At 43.4% G+C, this 18,972-nt stretch overlaps 1 protein-coding gene across 50 annotated transcripts in view; it reads left to right on the forward strand.

The window, feature by feature from the left end:
* CHRM2 (cholinergic receptor muscarinic 2) overlaps positions 1-18,972 on the forward strand; it is a 688,089-nt gene that overhangs the window by 509,808 nt on the left and 159,309 nt on the right. For 30 of the 50 annotated variants that reach the window (XM_081533045.1, XM_081533027.1, XM_081533047.1 and 27 more), the window contains 2 exons: positions 13,036-13,584; positions 13,852-14,018. The gene's annotated coding sequence lies outside the window, so the exon portion shown is untranslated. The remainder of the gene's footprint in view (positions 1-13,035; positions 13,585-13,851; positions 14,019-18,972) is intronic. The other 20 variants (XM_081533066.1, XM_081533065.1, XM_081533071.1 and 17 more) reach the window with 1 other exon arrangement.

The raw sequence follows: 18,972 nt of genomic DNA on the forward strand, positions 1-18,972 counted from the left end.
GGGAGCAGACTTAGGAGAGGGTGAATGGAGACTCTAGACTTACTCCAAAATAACCACCCATACATCTACAAATTCATGTTCTTTGGAATTGTGTTAGAATGTGTTATCTATACTAGACAGTCACTTTTATTCTTCAGGGCTAACTGAAAGCCAAATAAATGCTCTGCATGTTTATACACACATGGAAACGCTTAAAAATGCTGTCTCCCTAGTGCTGCTGTGCTTTGTAAAACTGGCAGAGAAGATGCTATTTATATCTTTAATAAAACATTTAGATTAATTTTTCTGGTTCACCATGGATCTATTTTGAGAAACACAATGGCAAGCTGGTTTGGGTTACTATACTCTGACCCTTATCCTTAGCAGTTTGATTGCTATGTATTCCAAGTTTCTCCTCCACCCTGTCAACACACCTCCAGGCTCTTCTGAGTAAGTTCTCTTTGTCTGTGCCACCAAGTTTTTAAAGCAGTTTACAGAGAAAACTGTCACCACAGAAGGGAGAAAGCAAACAAGAAGAAATAGAAGCTTTTGCAAGACTATTTTTGTTTGTGCCACTTGTTTGCCGTTAGAGTTCAATGGCATGGGTTTTAAGAAACATTGGAGGTCCATCTGGTCAAAGCTATGGCTTTTCCAGTGGTCATGTATGGATGTGAGAGTTGGACTATAAAGAGAGCTGAGTGCCAAAGAATTGATGCTTTTAAACTGTGGTGTTGGAGAAGACTCTTGAGAGTCCCTTGGACTGCAAGGAGATCCAGCCAGTCCATCCTAAAGGAGATCAGTCCTGGGTGTTCATTGGAAGGACTGATGCTGAAGCTGAAACTCGAATACTTTGGCCACCTGATGCAAAGAACTGACTCACTGGAAAAGACCCTGATCTTAAGAAAGATTGAAGGCAGGAGGAGAAGGGAATGACAGAGGATGATATGGTTAGATGGCATCACCGACTCTATGGAAATGAGTCAGGGAGTTCTGGGAGTTGGTAAAGGATAGGGAACACTGGCGGGCTGCAGTGTATAGGGTCGCAAAGAGTCAGACACGACTGAGTGACTGAACTGAATTGGAGAAGCTGAGAACTTTCACCTTAGTATAAGAGCCATGCTATAGTTTCTAGCAGTTTAACAAAGGAGCACAAAACAAACAATGGTGCATTGCCTTTTCAGTGCTTGTTTTAGTTTTCCATCTTCCCACGGATGTATTTGGTGTTAGACACCAGGAGTTCTTTCTAGTTGTCTTTTTTAGATCATGAATAATGGCTACAGCAGGACATCTAATTTTGTTACCAAACTGAATTTGGTTCTGCTCACTTGCCAACAGCAAAGCCAATGTACTGACACTGGGTTGTGGTAAAGGAAATTACAGTGTTAATTTCAGGTTGCCAAGCAAGGAGAATGGGATGCTCATGCTCAAGAGACCTTTCAGGGAAGGATTTTCAAAGACAACATTCAGGGTGAGGGCTGCAGCTTATGAACTTTCTTCTGATTGGCTGATGTAAGGTGACAGGGTGTTGTTTTAGGAATTTTAATCATCAACCTTCTGGTTCCAACCAGTCTGGGATCTACTGTGTGGGTCAGCATGTAGTCATCTCCACTTGGGTGAGGGTCTCATTTTCTGCAGAACGATTTAAAGATATACGTGTTAGATATATTTGTGATTATGTATGTCCCTCGAGGAGGGATGAGGACTGGTTTAGTATGGAACTGTTGTTTAAACTATCCTTCCTTTTCTTGCTTGACTGTTTTTCCTTTGTTTCTGTGTTCTCTCACCTCCTTAATTGGTAACTGCTTGAGTCTGCTCTTTGGAATTTAGTGAAGGCCTAGGAGACTAAAGCCTTTTTTTCTACAAACAAGAAATGAGGGACAGGAAAGGGTTTGTACTTGTGACAGCCATGCAGGATCCTGCTTAGTTTCAATCCCCCCTTTTCTTTGATATGCCTCAATCCCACGAGTAACAGGAGCAGGACAAGAAAGGGAGTAAAGTTTCAGGTGAAGACTTAACCATTAACTCAGCAAGGAACTCAGATTTATAGGGGCTGGGTTTCAATTTCACTTAGTAAGTGCCGTTTTTACAATGTCTTCCCACATTCCCTCTCCCATCCTAATCTCGTCCCATCTACTGCCATCATTTTTACAATTTATTCCTATTTTTCTGTCTTAATTACTCTGTTAATTCAATGATTTTCTCTCTTAGTTTACAACTTAACTTCACCAGGAATATCTGCAGATTAGAAACAGTTACAACAATTGGAAGTTCTGGATGGGAGAGAAAATAAAATAAGAAACTCTGCCAATTCTAACATTGCAGAATAAGTCATTGTCACTAAGCAGTCATAGTACAAAATATCTAACGTATTGGGGTTGTTTTTAATGATATAGAAATAATGTATTTATGTTATCAGCATATTAATGTTCTGGCTAAAGGTAATAAGCCAGTGCTAAAGATAACATATTTTAATACAAGTTTTAAAATTTTTCCATGAGAATTATCATCATACTCATATAAAATCATATAATAGTATACTGAGAAATATTCCCTTTAGGTGTTCAAGTTCTGAGCAATTCACCACTTCAAAATAAATTTTAGATTGAATATACTTAAAGAAAACTGACTTGGTGATTGGGGGAAGACCTACCATGCTTACAGCCCAGCTGCAGTGAGTATACACTGACTCGTAAGAGATGTTGTTAGGTTTAAAAGAGACAGCAGAAACATGGTTCACACTAGCTGTTTGTTTTTTTTTTCTAAGAACAAAGAGTTCAAATATAAACTTACACACAGTCTCTAGGAAGTAGAGAGTTGGGGTTAAAATTATCTTGTGAGTCCCAAGCCAATAAGTAGAATGCATAAGAACAGGGTAGCAACCGAGAAAATGTTCAAGGGCAAAATGACTTGATATAAGAGAACATTTGTGAATTTAGGTGGTCAGAAAAAAGTGCTTGAACGAAACCTTAGATTTAAAAGGAGTTGTTATTTAGTCACTAAGTTGAAGCTGACTCTTGTGACCCCTGGACTGTAGCCCACCAGGCTCCTCTACCCATGGGATTTCCCAGGCAAGATTACTGGAGTGAGTTTTCATTTCCTTCTCCAGGGAACCTTCCTAACCCAGGAATCGAATGCACATCTCCTGCAATGTCTGGCAGATTCTCTACCACAGCACCACCAGGGAAGCCCCATAAAGAGTTAGTTTACAATCTTTTGGCTGTCATAAGGTACTTATGGTCCAAAGAATTAGAAATAGTTCCTGTAGCTAACAGATGTGACTACTCATGGTTTTAGAAGCTAGAGCAAAGCAACTATGGGAAGTTCTGTGTTTGACACAGGGTGGACAGGCAGCTTTGTTTTGGAGCAGAAATTTCATTTCTTCATTAGGATACATATAAGGAGAGGGGTTCCTTTATCTGACATTCCATACCAAGAGTTGATAAGTGATATCAGTAATATCAATAAGTAAAGGATAGGAGAAACCAGTGATTGCTTCATCTTTCTAGTAAGGTCACACATGGATTCTTTCCTCATATAACGTGAGTGAATAACACCCTGCCCCAAACCTTCCCTGTCCCCCAGCCACATATAGGTAATATTCTCCTAAGTAGACATTATTTTTAATTAACAAGGAAACACCTGCTTGGGAGAACTTAGAATGGGCAAGGAGAAAAGAAAGCAGTCATTCACATCACAATTTAATTACATGTGCTTCAGTCGTTTCCAACTCTTTGCGACCCTATGGACTGTAGCCCACCAGGCTCCTCTGTCCATGGGATTCTCATCCCAACCCAGGAATTGAACCCACATCTCTTACATCTCCTGCATTGACAGGCAGATTCTTTACCACTAGCACCACCATAGTCAATAATAGTTCACATTTTACAAAATGCTTTTCACAAATACAATTTCATTTAATCAACATGACGACTCTGGGGCAGATTTTACACGTTACTTACACATGAGGGAACTGAGGTATGTCGAATAATAATCAGTATCGAGATTACAAGGGACAAAGAGCTTTATTTGAGAGTCTTAAAAACTGCAATTCAGGGAATACAGATTTGGGTAAAACCAGAGAAGAAATGAGTCAGGGGCTTATAAAGACAAAAGGCTTTAGATTCATAAGTTGTCTGGTAGGAGTTGGGATTGATTCTGATGCAGGAGAGCAAATACTTGTCTTTGAAGAATAGGCCATCATGAGTTATATCAGAGTAAGGGTTTGATAAGTAGATAGACTTTCAGAAGTTATTTTAGGGTAAGGGTCTGATAAGTATCTTGAGTTTCTGGCAGATATTCTAGATGCCTGCTAAGACAATAAGCAGTCAAAAGGTCAGGTTCTATCTGGGTTGAGACAAGCATGAGTCACACTTCCTCAGTGGCCTTCTGGCTCCTTTTTAGAGAGCTCTCTTCATGTCATCAGCTCCACTTTGACTTTCTTTCATAGGTGTAAAGGATTTAAGCATTTTGTCCAAGGTCACATCTACTAAGTAGTGAAGTTTAAACCTGATCCCCGCTTTGTTCTGTGGAGAGTTTTGGATCCCATCTTTCCCATGTTTTGGCCTTAAAAGCAAGTCCACCGTTTATAATTTAGCAATTTTTCATCTTCTTCATTTTTCTAGTATTGTCCAGGTAATCCCTACTTCTGAGATGATGAAAAAAAATTTTCTACATACCATTGCTCTTCTTAGATTGTTGTTGTTCAGTCACTAAGTCGTGTCCAACTCTTTTGTGACCACATGGACTGTAGACTGCCAGGCTCCTCAGTCCATGGGATTTCCAGGCAAGAGTACTGGAGTAGGTTGCCATTTTCTTCTCCAGGGGATCTTCCTGACCCAGGGATCGAACCTGTGTCACCTGTGTCAGGTAGATGCTTTACCACTGAGCTACCAGGGAAGCCCCACTCTTCTTAGATACTGGGTGGCATATTCCCACTTTCATCTTGAAAATTTATCTTCGTGCCTCATTTTAATTTTCTCCCTCATTACTCTGCACCAATGCTAGGGCAAGACATACAGAAACCGAAGAGAACATTCCCAGGGATAAGCCTAGTATTATTCTGCAAACTGAAAGTATAAACTATGACTCAAAAATATTTCCATTGCTTTAAGTTTATTCCATAAACAAGGACCGCATTCCAGCTCTTAGTAACATTACCCTCATCCCCAATGCCATTATATAATTAGAATAAGCTTAACAGCCGTGCCCAAGAGTTTTCTTCTCAAGAAATTTCACAAATGTCCACGTGCCAGAGACACTCACTGCTAAGTAACTTCACAGTCACCTTATGACTTCCAAAACACAGAACAAGACAATTAGCATAATGAAAGATACAATGAACTTCCCCTCTAGAGCATAGTGCCTTGAACAAAAAGTATGTAAGGGTGCCCCTGTCTTTCTCTTGTTTTCTCCATTAACTTACTGTGCAAATTAGATATTAGTTACATTTGTCTACCCTGGATACTACAAAAGCACAAGCCCAAGTTTTAGTAGGTGGCGTAGGGGAGGAAAAATAATTTCCCCTCTGTCCTTCTAGGTTCTGAGCTGAGATCACTTTAAAATAAACAATTAATATGAGAATAATAAAATTTTAATAACCTGTATGTGTTGTGTGTGTGTTCACTCATTCGTGTCTCATTCTTTGTGACACTGTGGACTGTGGCCCATCAAGCTCCTCTGACCATGGGGTTTTTAAGGCAAGAATACTGGCATGGGCTGCCATTTACTTCTCCAGGACATCTTCCTGATCCAGGGATTGAACCCAGGTCTCCTGTGTCTCCTGCACCACCGGCGAATTCTTTACCGCTGAGCCACGGGTACATTCAGTACACAGAAGAGAGACCCAGGAAAACTGAGTAACTCTCTGAACTGGCCTAAGCCACCATCTTAAATAACAGCTCCAGGTAAAGGCAAAAGAAGGTGCTGTGTGTGGTGAGAGAAGAGGCCAGTTGTGGGAGGTTACCAGAAAAAAAGCACAGTAAATAACAATAAAGTTGTTACACCAATTTAAGCTTTCACCTCCACCTCTGATGGGCTTCCCTGGTGGATCAGTTGGTAAAGAATCCACTTGCAATACAGGAGACCTGGGTTTGATCCCTGGGTCAGGAAGAGCCCCTGGCGAAGGAAATGGGAACCCACTCCAGTATTCTTGCCTAGGAAATCCCATGGACTAAGGAGCCTAGTGGGCTACAGTGCATGGGTTGCGAAGAGTTGGACATGACTGAGGACAATGTTCTTCTTCTGTCTTTCACCTTAGATAAGACTTATTTCTGGAGCTTTAGAGTCATCCTTCTCTTGGAGAGGGCGATACCCTTACAAATGGAAATTTCCCTTACAAATGTAAAAAGGTCTCTTACAAAAGAGTAACTTCCACTCCAGTATTCTTGCCTAGGAAATCCCATGGACTAAGGAGCCTAGTGGGCTACAGTGCATGGGTTGCGAAGAGTTGGACATGACTGAGGACAATGTTCTTCTTCTGTCTTTCACCTTAGATAAGACTTATTTCTGGAGCTTTAGAGTCATCCTTCTCTTGGAGAGGACGATACCCTTACAAATGGAAATTTCCCTTACAAATGTAAAAAGGTCTCTTACAAAAGAGTAACTTCCACTCAGTTTTCAGAACTTCTCCCATGTCTGCCTTTTCTCAAAAATAACCAGCTCAAAATAATCAAAGAGGCATATTTTGGGGTGGAATATAAATGGCAACCAACTCCAGTATTCTTGCCTGGAAAATCCCATGGACAGAGAAGCCTGGTGGGCTACAGTCCACAGGGTCACAAAGAATCAGACATGACTGAGAGACTGAACAAAAATTCTGTTTATTAATAATGGTCATTAATATACATCTTCAGTTTTAACAGTATCTTCCTGGTAATGGCTTTAAGTATATTAAGTATTGTTCCATCATCCATCATCTCTCCCAAGATTTATCTTGTCATAGCTTCTCAATCCCAGGTAGAGTATACCTTATGTAAAGTCCACCTCTGGAATCAGCTCTCTGAGGAAAGTGTCAGGCCCTTTCCCAAATCCCCCATGGTTTATGACATCAAAAGTTTTATCACAAGTGTCTAAGAGCAGTATTTCTGTTTCTGTTGTTCTTTTCAAATGGGTTAGCTTTCAGAAGGGCAGGAATCTTATATATTTTTCTTATTTATTTTTGTTGCCCTAATATTTAAGAGAATATTGCATGATATACTGATTTTGTTGAGCCAATTTCAATACTTCATGTTTAGTTTATGATAGGCTTCTGAGAAACATTCGACTTGCACAAGTGTCTCGTGCAACTCACAATGCTGTAGAAGGAAGGAAAGCAATGGCAGCTTGTTTACAGGAGACTTGCTCAAGAAACATTTCCAGGGGATTACAGTCATGCAAGGGAATCTGTCTGCTCCATATCCTGGCATCAATTACAGGAGAGCACATTGTGTCAACTGTGGAGCTTTACGGGTAGGTTTTGAGTGGTTGTTATTGAAAATGTTCAGTGATTACCAGTTCCTGTTTATTGGGCATCCTTTTAAAATGAGCTTGTTTTCTAAGAAAATGTTTGTCAATAAAAGCTTTGTAGGAATGTAGCATATGCATTGACTTTGTCTGAGGCCTTGCCTCAGTCCTTTTTGCAGGGATGTATAGAATATAGCTCATGAGATTTTCTAAGTGAGGCCCTTAAACTGGAAACCAGTCACCTTGGTGAGCAAATGAGGAAGAAAGGATGAAGTGTTCAGGGTCTGTCTTATTAGGCACAGTAAATCAGGGAATGCTTTAGGGAACTCTTCTTTGGGAGCACTAGTAGGAGAAGGCTTGTTTTTAAAGTGAAAAGGTCTATATCAGGGGATATTATCAGATACATTTAGCTGAGTCTTGCTTGGTACAAGGCAACTTTGTGCATCACAACTATCTCAGTCACTCTCAAGAAAGAGAGTCAGTCAGATTTAGTGAAGATGTTGTCCTCTGTGATGCTGCCTCCCAGGATATCTTTGAAAGGTTTTCAATTCCACCTGTCCCTTGAAGGACCATTTCAGTTAGCTTAAGAACCAAGTGACTATAACCTGAGGAATTATGTGAATTTCCATGAGTATGTGATTTTTGTTGTTGTTCAGTCACTGAGTTGTGTCTGACTCTTTGTGATCCCATGGTCTGCAGCACACCAGGCTTCCCGTCCTTCACCATCTCCCAGAGTTTGCTCAAACTCATGTCCACTGAGTCCATGATGCCATCCAACCATCTCATCCTCTGTCACCTCCTTCTCTTCTTGCCCTGAATCTTTCCCCCAGCATCAGGGTCTTTTCCAGTGAGTCGGCTCTTCACATCAGGTGGCCAGAGTATTGGAGCTTCAGCATCAGTCCTTCCAATGAATATTCAGGGCTTGTTTCCTTTAGGATTGAATGGTTTGATCTCCTTGCCCTCCAAGGGACTCTCGAGAGCCTTCTCCAGCCTCACAATTCGAAAGTATTAGTACTTTGGCGCTCAGCCTTCTTTATGGTCCAACTCTTACATCAGTACATTGCTACTGGAAAAATCATAGCTTTAACAATACAGACTTTTGTCTCTGCTATTTAATATACTATCTAGGTTTGTCATAGCTTTTCTTCCAAGTAGCAAGCATCTTTTAATTTCGTGGCTGCAGTCACTGTCCACAGTGACGTGATTGGTTGATTCTAAACTGTAAGAAATTAAGTTTCCCTACAGACTAAAAAGATTTTGAGAATTCCTGGCCTACTCTTTGGACTTCCCTTGTGGCTCAGCCGGTCAAGAATCGGCCTGCAGTGTGGGAGACCTGGGTGCCATCCCTGGGTTGGAAGTATCCCCTGGAGAAGGGAACGGCTACCCACTCCAGTATTCTGCCCTAGAGAATTTCATGGACTGGATAGACCATGGGGTTGCAAAGAGTCAGACACGACTGAGTGACTTTCACACACACACAGCCTACTCTCTTACATGCAGTCATTGATTCAAATAATTCAGGACTCCCCACACAGAGAAGAGTCTGGTAAGACTTTTGCTTTGAACTTGCTAGAATCTTATCTCCATCTGAGATTCTGGCATCTCACTCAGGCTATGAAAAAGGGAAATTTAAAGCTATTTGTCACAGTCTCCCATGAAGTTGATGTGGTTGAAATGTTTCTGTTCTCCATCTTAGAGGTTTACCTCCAAAGAGGAAGTGAGCACTACGTCTTGGAAGGAGGAATGCCCAGACACTAATAGCTTCTCTAGGAAACACGTGTCCCATGTGGCCTTTTCCCCCTGCATTCTTAATACTGATTTATTGCCATTGCAACTGCTTAACATCTTGCAAGGTAGTGTTTCATTTTGTTCCCCTTGTTCATATTCCCTGTTTGAAAATGAGCTCTGTATTTTAAATATTTTAGACTCAGAAGCAGTAAACGTTTTCAGGCTTTGGATAACACCAGCACTGCTAGGAAAGGAAGAGTTTAAAACAGCTGTGATGCCAAACTTCAAGAAAAAGAAGAAGGAAAAAATAGCAAAGCATTGTTTGTTAAACTGTCACCAAGAATCGTCACTCAGAATCAGTCTCGTTTGTATATGGAAACTCCTATTGCAGGGACTGAAAAAGAAAAGCTTAGGATTTTCTAGGAGAGAAAGAGATAATCTTTTCTAGATAAAGAATAGGAGCATTTAAAATTACTCTCTGGAAGATTTGTAGGGAAAATAACTACAAATAACAAATAACTCTGAGAAGAATAGTGTGTCTATTATCGGACTGTTACTAAGATTTCAAAACAGTGAGGGCAATTGTAGCAACCATTTTAAGCAATGATTGTCATCTAGTGGAGGTTCACTTTTAACCCAGGATTGTTATATTTCAAACTGAGGTCAAGGAAAAGATAGATTTCTTTGGCAAACATCAGAAAAATCAGCCTGCCTTTCCCAAACTCCCTGCCGATAAAGGTTGTACTTTCCTGGGTCAAACCCTGAACGGTTTGTGTGAGTGGGAGATGAAGGCAAGGCAAGGTCTCCTTGCTCTCCACTCATTTTCCGCATATAGTCAAAGCTCTCGCCTTCCTCTTCTTGGTTCTTTGAAAGCAGAGAATTAAGAAAATGTTATGGCCACTATACCTGGTGGGAAACCACTTGAGCTGAACTCGTCACCTTCTTAATGTACTTATGATGACACAGTGCTGATTTGTGCATCTAATTACTGAAGCCTAATTATTGCCACACTGAAATCAGCACAGCACAATAAAATATGCACCACATTCCTAGGCATGAGTTTCTTCATCCCCCTTTTCCTCATGTTGGTGGTAATCTTATTTACAGTCATATTCAAAAAGGAGCTTTGTCAAATATTCTAAGTCATCTCTTTTGAGCACATGCCTGAAAGTAAGTTTTTGAGGTCACAGGTAATAAGGTTGGCCTCACAAGTGGAAATTACTAATTTATTAGTGTTCTTTGAGGTGGAAAATAGGCATGTAGATAAGGGAAACCCATAGATATGTCTTCTGTAAAGTCTTTAGAAAGCACTTTTGAAAGTGTCCCACACTGTGGGTTACTAATAAATGTAAAAGCTGTATTCCTGGGAAGGGGAGTACTCTTTTATCTCAGAAAGCAAACTGGCTTATGAAATAAAAATAAAATGCTCTGAGTATACTTAATCTTTTCTTGTATAGAAAGAGAAACTAGAAAGGGGAAAATGGTATTTATTCTGGTCCGTGTTTTGATGGATTATGTTTAACATGCTTGTTCTATGAAATTGAGGTTTCCAACGACAAGATTCACTCCTAAATATTCTGATTTAGTAGGTCAGAGACATGACCCAAGAATCTGTTTTTAAATCCTTACTGACAGTCTTATAACTAATTTGCTGTATGTCAGACCTTCTTCTGAAAACTTTACCTGAATGGACTCATTATTCCATATAAAAACTCATTATTCGTTATAAAAATGGGAATGTTACTATTACTATATCCCTTTTACAGATTAAGAAAATGAGGCGCATAACAGTTAAATAATTTTTCAGAAACACACAATAACTGGCACAGATACAAGTATATGTTTTTTTAAAAGTGTTTTCAGTTATGATCTAGAAGAAAAAAATGGACATTTTTGTTGATTGTTTGATAAAAATGCTATTTCTATTTGCAGCTTTTCTCTGAAAGGGCATAAGTATCAGGACTTCTATTAAACATGATTGTTCAGTGGTTCATGGACTCTGTTTTATTCAAGTCTAAGAAAATATTCATTAGATTTCATTGGTTTTTTTGCTTTATTGCTCTGTTTGGAATGTGTAGCCCCAATTGTGGGCTTCCCTGGTGGCTCAACAGCCAAGAATCTGCCTGCCATTGCAGAAGATGTGGGTTCAATCCTTTGTTGGGAAGATCTCCTGGAGAAGAAAATAGCAACCTATTCCAGTACTCTTGCCTGTGAAATCCCGTGGACAGAGGAGCCTAGTGGGCTACAGTCCATAGGGTCACAAGAGGCATGATTTAGTGACTAAATAACAACAAAACCCCATTTGTAAGAAGGCATTAATGCTTTGAAAGAACAGAATAACAACAGATCACTAGGTTTTCTTCTTCTCTTTTGCTGGCTAGGGATTCTTTCCCCTTTACTTCTCTGCTTTGGGATGTGTACATGGTTTTGTTTTGTTTTAAACATCCAGGCCAACTCCCTGAGCTTATGGAGGCTTGATAGTCAGAAATAATGAAGAGAGAAAGGAAAATGTGAATTCATTTTCAAAAGATAACCTAAGAGAGAAGAAATGACAAAATCTGATGTTTAATGTAATGGGTCAAATGCTGGGGGAAGCTGAGGTCAAGGCTGGACAGAACTGTCTTGATTTTCTAACAAGTATCTTATACTCTCCCAGTGATGATGGGATGTGAGGATATGGAGGCTGAAGGTAGAGCCACAGTATGTAATGCGTTATTTCAGGATGACTTATATCAAATGACAATCGTTTGTGCCATATCCTATTTGGTGATGGCTAAGAGTCAACAGAAAGGGTAGACCTTTTCATATACACAATTTTTATTGGTTGATGAATTTATATTGCTGCATATTTATTCATCTTTATTGTTATCTGAATGTCTTCCCCTGCCAATAAGATGCATGCATGCATGCTAAGTCGCTTTAGTCCTGTCCGACTCTTTGCGACACCATGGACTGTAACCCACCAGGCTCCTCTGTCCATGGAATTCTCCAGACAAGAATACTGGAGTGGGTTGCCATTTCCTCCTCAGGGATCTTCCCAACCCAGGAATCGAACCCACATCTCCTGTGGCTCCTGCATTGCAAGCAAATTCTTTACCACTGAGCCACCAGGGACGCCAATAAAATGGGGGACTTATAAAAGACAGGGGCAGTGACTTTTGCTATTCTGTATTCCCTTTGACAACTAGCAAAGGCCTAGGCATCAAGATTTGAACTGAACTTAATTGGATACATCAATTAAGGTTTCAGGCTGTTTTCATTTGATTGCCAAAGGTAGATGAAAGAAAATACAACCTTATAGCATATCATACACTGATGCTATGTTTATATACACATACTGTCACAAAAGCAAGTCTTGTCCTCAACTATACTTTAGAATCATATTGTTTTATATCGTTTTATCTTTATCAATTGGGACTACAGCCTAAAAATAATGAATATTCTTCTTGGAATGGATTTCTCATTAAAATGAAAAAATAAAAAGCTAAGACTGATTTAACAAAAAAAATTATATACTGATTTTTTTTATGGGGATCCCAAATTTCATAAAGGACCATAAATACTTTGTAATCTAATGCCTATTAGTCAAAGAAAACATGGGCATTGACCCTAGTGTAAAAGAAAGAAAACAGTTACCTCTTCCTCTTATACGTTTGCCAGTGTCCCAAAGAAATAAACAATCTGTGAATAGTTCAGCACGATTATATGTTTACAAAGCATAGAGGATTTATTCTAATATTTTCCCACCTGGAAAAACTGGGCTTAAGCGTCTTCGGCAATCAGAAAGCAACACCGAGTTCTTCCCAGTATGTCATGTCACTTTTATAGCAATCATACTTGCAGGAATGGGACTGGGCAATGGTGGTAACTGTAAACGTTCTGATGTAGAAATTGCAGATGGAGAGCTTGGCTCTGGGGATGGACGTGGAAAGGAGCAGAAAGGAGCCGGGAGAAAAGGCTGTCATATTTGCTCAGAAGAACCGCCAAATCAGAGAGCAGAGAAGATTTCATTGGAGGAGCGCCTTCAACAGCAACTAATCCCGTCATATTGAAAGAAAATTGTAAATGTTTTCTCCAGAAATTGTCTGCCCATTGCAGCTAATCGAACACACACTGACGAATACATACACACTCTCTTTTTATACCAAAGGTGCCCGGACGCAGAGACCCGCTCCAGCGAGTGCGCGTGACACACACGGACACGCATACACACACGAACGCACACACGCCAGCCTGCGGGTTGGCCAGAGCCTTGAAACTGCAGATTCCACTCGGAGATCGCCAGAGGCACCGAACTAATTAGTAATTAGTTGCCCCTACACTGATAACTACTTCCCCAATCACTTTGGTGAAGAAATGAATCCCGCCCAGCTGGTCAGTCCAGCCAGGTCTCCTTTCGGTCTTGCTCTCCAGACTCATCTTCTTCGTGAAAGCCAGGTTTGAAAGCCCTTTTTTTGCTTCTTCGCCTTTGGTGTTTTGGTGTGGCGGGCGGGGGCAATGTCACTTTAACTCCAGTCTACACAGCCAAGGGCCTTCAGACTCGTAAAGTGCCTGGGACGCGTGTGGGGTGCGCGACTCTGCTAGCGCGCGCCCGAGCCCCGCTGCTCTTGCCCGAGCCTTTGGGTCCGCTCTCTCCCCGCCTCCCCCCGCCCCACCCCTCCGAGTGTCGCGGCACCAACTAATCTTTTCCTTTTCGTTTGCAAGATCAAGGGAGAGAGTAAGCCGGCGCCCAGCATCGGACTCTGAGCCGCGCGCTGCTAGCTCCGCGGCGGGTCAGCCCCGAACCCGTGAAGGGCTCCACGCTCCTGCCAGCCAGCCCACGCCAGGGATACTGCAGCTCGGGGAGGCAACTGGAGCTAATCCGGCGGCAGGTAAGGACAGCCAGCTGCTCAGCCCTCCGCTGGCCAGCGCCAGGGACCCTGGCACCTCCCGATTCTCCGGAACGGGCGCGGAGGGGTCTGGGGTGAGGGAACTGGAGAATTCTTCCACGAGTCCAGATCCTCAAACGGAAACTTTGGTTTCTGGGGCTTGGAGAACTGAGGGCAGCGATGGCGGGTCTGGAAAGCAGGGGCAGAAGAGGCAGAGCGCGGGAAGGGATGCCATTCCGCGGGTCACCGAGTCCAGAGGAATGTGGCAAAGGCAGCCTGGGCGCCCGAGCCGGCCGGGGCGTCGCTCCCTCTTCCAGACCGCCACCCCCTCCACTGTCACCAACTGCCCCCTCCTTGCGGGGTCCGCAAGGTTGGGGAGCTTCGCCCTCTCCTGCCCCTCACGTTTCTTCCAGCCTGGGGTCTAGCCATGTCTCCCAGGCGTTTGAGGTGGAGGCCGGGCTCCCCCGGCCCCGCACGATCCGCTGGTTCCGCCTTCCGAACAGCTCTTTGGGCGCCCGCGCCAGGTCGCCCAAGGGAGGCTTCACGCTGTGGTCCAAGGAGCGTGGCCAAGGGCGGGGGGATACGAATGGGGAGAGGGTCCCAGGACAGAGGAGGCGGAAGCGTTCTGCAACCTCGTCCCGTTTCGGCCCGAACACGAGGTCGGCGGTCCGCCTCGGCTAGAGGACAGGGTCTCAGCCCCAAGCCCGCGGGGTCCCGGACCGTGCCAGGGCTGCGCCGACAGCCACCTCACAATGAGCTCTGAGCCACCCCGGCGGACTTCGGGGTTGTAGATTGGGAACAATTGCACTCACAGTATCCCTTTACCATCCGCACCTGCGGACTCGGACGATAGCAGATAACTTGTAGCTCTCGGAACCTGCTAGGTACGGACTGTCCAAGCCCGCGCGGGGGAGACCGCGCAGCAATTCCACCTGTGCGCTCTGCCTCGCGCCCCTGGCGGGGCAGGACGCTGCTTGCCTGGGAGAGCTCTTAAGAGGTCAAGCCTTAAGATTCCCCGGAATCACTGACTCAGAAAGCAGCGCACACCCACTGCCTCAGCCTCCTGCCAGCGTCCCCATCTTTCTCTAGCCTCCGGCTCGTCGCCGTCCTCCAGGCTGCTCTGAGCCACAAAATAGTATAAGGGAAGGTCCACTGAGCTCGCCAGACCCACGCCTTGAGACCAGGGTTGCCTGTAAGGAAATATCTCTGGGGAGTCCCTCGGGACGGAGGGGAGGGAGGAGAGCGGAGAAACGGAGGTAAACGCCTAAGGCAATCAGAGCTGTCAACCGACATCTCACCCGAGCCGCCCTCCCGTGTCCTTAGTCGGTTCACGGCCACGGCCCGTCTGTGACGGAGGCCACCAAGGGCTCCAAGTCGGCCCGCCCAGGCGCGGGAAGCCCAGCGAGAGCACAGAGCCTTCAAGTCCTCAAGCTCCGGAATCCCCCGCATTGACTTTCTATTTCCCTTTCATCTTTCCTTTTTCTGGTTTGTATTGCTTTTCTTGCTCTTTTTTCTTAGCGCTGGGTGGCAGTGGGTTCGTGTAGTTTGCCCATCCCCTAGTACACGCAGCAAGCGACACAACACGCATCTCCCTGCTGCACCGCGCTCCCGCACGCAGCCTCCGCCCCTCAATTCCACAACCCTGAGCGCCTGCAGCAAGGACCACCTCCTTGACCAGGATCACAGTCGCAGCGGCTGTGGCCTTGGCTCCGGGGAGGGCTGGACCAGAGCGGAGGGGAGCCGGCCCAGATTCCAGAGAGAAACAATGGGGCAATGGGAAAGGCCTGGGAAAAACTTGAATTGGGGTTGAGAGTGGGGTGGGGGAGACTCTGGGGGCAACGGCCCCAGCACTGGAGCTCGGCTGCAACTGCTCTGAGGGGACCCTGAGGCTCTGGCGCCCTCAGTGCCTGCGTGGAGAGCCCACCCTTAGGGGAGCAACCTCTCTCTGGGGAAGTTCAGATAGCCAGGTCCTGGAGTGGACCAGCAGCTCACTTTGCTCCAGGCCTTTCCGGTTTACTTGAAATGAGGCACCTCATACACTACAACTATTCACCCAACCTTGGGCCACAGGGCCCTCCTACTGTATTTTCTTGGCAATCTGTATGTATGCATTATATTGAAAATATATAGAAGGATATATAGAGAGAATACATTTTCATTGATAAGCAAATAATAAGAATCATGACACAGTTAAGAAACTGCAATTAGGTGTGTGTATGTGGGGTCTCTGGGGTGGTAACCACAAGGGCATAATCATAAAATTAAACTAGTGGATCGCACTAAGAACTATATTAGGCTACAATTCAGAAAGTGGACTTTTGGCAAATGGATGGAAGAATTTTGTGCCAGCAATGTAGCAGCTTTGCAGGATTTGACAGCTAAAGATTCAAGAAGTAATAAGTTAATATCAGATGAATTTTTATTATTACTATTATTAGTGAATGTGTCTAGTTGTGGCAGTAGTATAAGCAACTTCTATTGACTCTACATGCTTTACTAGGCTAAACAATTAATCCAATTAAAGCTGAAAAGTAAAACTTGACCCTAAAAAGGCATGGAAATACCAACCAACTCCGCTTACTGTTTTAAAACTCTGTGGATGAAATAGGGCAGGAGGGGGTAAAGTCCTTGGACCCCAAAATTCAGGGTGGGCTTCGTGAAAGATGCTTGTTCTTCCTACAAAAGAAAAGTATGTTTGTTTATGTAAGTGTGTTTGAGGTTGTCTGGGGAGATTGTAGCGAGAAAATAGGTCGATTTGAATGTCCCTATCCTAGTTTAAGTTCAAGAGAACCCACAGAATGTGTTTGTAACTCTCAGCCGACTTCAGGGATAAGTATAGGAGAGCATGCTTGTGTGCTCAGTCCCTCAGTCGTGTCCAACTCTTTGCGACCACACATACTGTCGCCTGCCAGGCTCCTCTGTCCATGGGATTTCCTGGCAGGAATACTAGATGGATTGCCATCTCCTACTCCAGGGGATTTTTCCAACCCAGGGATCGAACCCATGTCTCCTGAGTCTCCTGCATTAGCAGGTGGATTCTTTACCACTGAGCCACCTGGGAAACCAGATGTAGGAAAGCTAGCAGTCAAATGTATGTAAAAGTCTCTTTGGAATGAGCCCCCACAGTCTGTCAATATGGGGGGATATCTTCACATTTAAAAACCCACATTGCTCCAAACACGATCCTATCCCCTTCTTTGCCCAGATAACCCCTAACATCAGGCACTTATATGTACATTCAGTGGCAGTTTTACAATTCTAATTTCAGAGTAGCCAACCCTCTGAGCACAGGAGGGAAGGGAAGTCTCAGAGTTTTGGGGAAAACAGCAGAGCACAGTCTGCTGGCTCACAGGGAAAGGAGGGAGGGCAGGGCACCCGCTTTACTGGAGAAGGACCAACAGGAGACACATGTCACTCTAACCCACAGCAATGAACCAAGGTAAAGCCAGTGTAAGAGAGGAAGAAGAGGAGGCGATTTATTCTAATAAAGGAATTGAAGAGAGAATGGGAGGGAAGAAACGATTCACAAGAATCTGTGATCATGCCATTAAAAGCCCCATAAAAACCTCCATCACTGATGTCAGTCCTTGGGGCATGCCTCTGAGAGAATGCCCATGAGTAACTGCCTAAATATGACCACTCAAGCCCCACTCTTATTCTTATCTTAATCTTTCTTCAGTTTACTCAGTAGGATCAAGAGACTGACAGAAACATTTTGTCACACAGTTTCCTTGAGGAACCTGGTTTTCTTCTTTGAACTTTGTATTGGAGTTGAGTTGGCATTTTACGATGTGAGCCTGTGTTGTGTTCCTCAGTGGACTTCTCTATATCAAAACTGTCAGTATTTTCCTGGTGACTGTTACCACCTGGTTTATTCCCTGTCTCCTGTTCCCATTTTGTCTACCTTTGGTTCACTCAGCAGATGTGGGGACTGCTTTCCTTAAAAGGTATCAGAGCAAGGGTACTGACTGCATACCCCAAAGCTCAGCAGGGTCACTTGGTGATCATGGTGATGGTAGTGTTTGTTTTGTGTGGAACAAAGGAAGCAGGTCATTTTTCCTTAGAAATGCATTTTCATATAGTATGTTCTAAGTCTCGAAACTGTCCTAAGCACTTCACATGTATTATATCATCTTTTTCTGTCAATGCTTTATCCCCAATATTTAAAATAGTGTCTGTCACCTTCTAGGAGTTTATTAACTATTTGTTGAATGAGTGAATTGATGAATCAGTTTCTTATTGTATCTGGCCACAATCCTATGAAGTAGATGTTATTGTCCCCATTTTACAAATGAGGAAACTGGCTTTCAGAGGGGTCAGGTAATGACCCAAGGTCACACAGCTAGTAAGTTGTGGTCCCTGGATTCAAACAAGGGCTCTTGGGCTCTAGCCTTGGACTCCTGTTGGACTCCAGGCTTTGTCATACACTGTGGAGATACAGTGCACATTTTCCCATGTGTTTGGGGAAATCACAACTCTGGTGTTTTGAGTCCAACAGTGTTCTCCCCACTCCTTTAGTTAAACTGTGTATTCTGATTGTATTCCCTAAAGCCTAAGCAAGAAAGATTCATTGCCAGCTAGATTCTTCTGTTGGCATAACCTGCTTGACCCAGTGATTGCCTCTGGCAGAGGAAAGTAAGGGCACAGAAATTACCTGGTATTTTGGCAGATGCTATTTTCACCTATAGTGACACCAAGATTTTCTTTTGTCTGGTGCAGGAGGATGAAAGAGAGTTTTTGATACTACCCAGTTTAATTCGCAGTGGGTAAAGAGGTTTTCCATTGTGATGCAGTTAACCAAGAACTGCCTCAAAGTATACACATTCCAACTTCCCTCTAGTTGTCTCTCCACACGAGTTCCTCTTTCTTTATATTAAGATTGTTGGTGCTTAAAGTTCTGAGTTTGAATGGCAGATTTTGATTTTAGTTAAAACTGAGCATCCACCTTTGCTTTGAA

The sequence above is a fragment of the Giraffa tippelskirchi genome, chromosome 10 (genome assembly GCF_054371585.1).
Source record: "Giraffa tippelskirchi isolate mGirTip1 chromosome 10, T2T-mGirTip1v1.2.pri, whole genome shotgun sequence".
Lineage (NCBI taxonomy): Eukaryota > Metazoa > Chordata > Mammalia > Artiodactyla > Giraffidae > Giraffa > Giraffa tippelskirchi.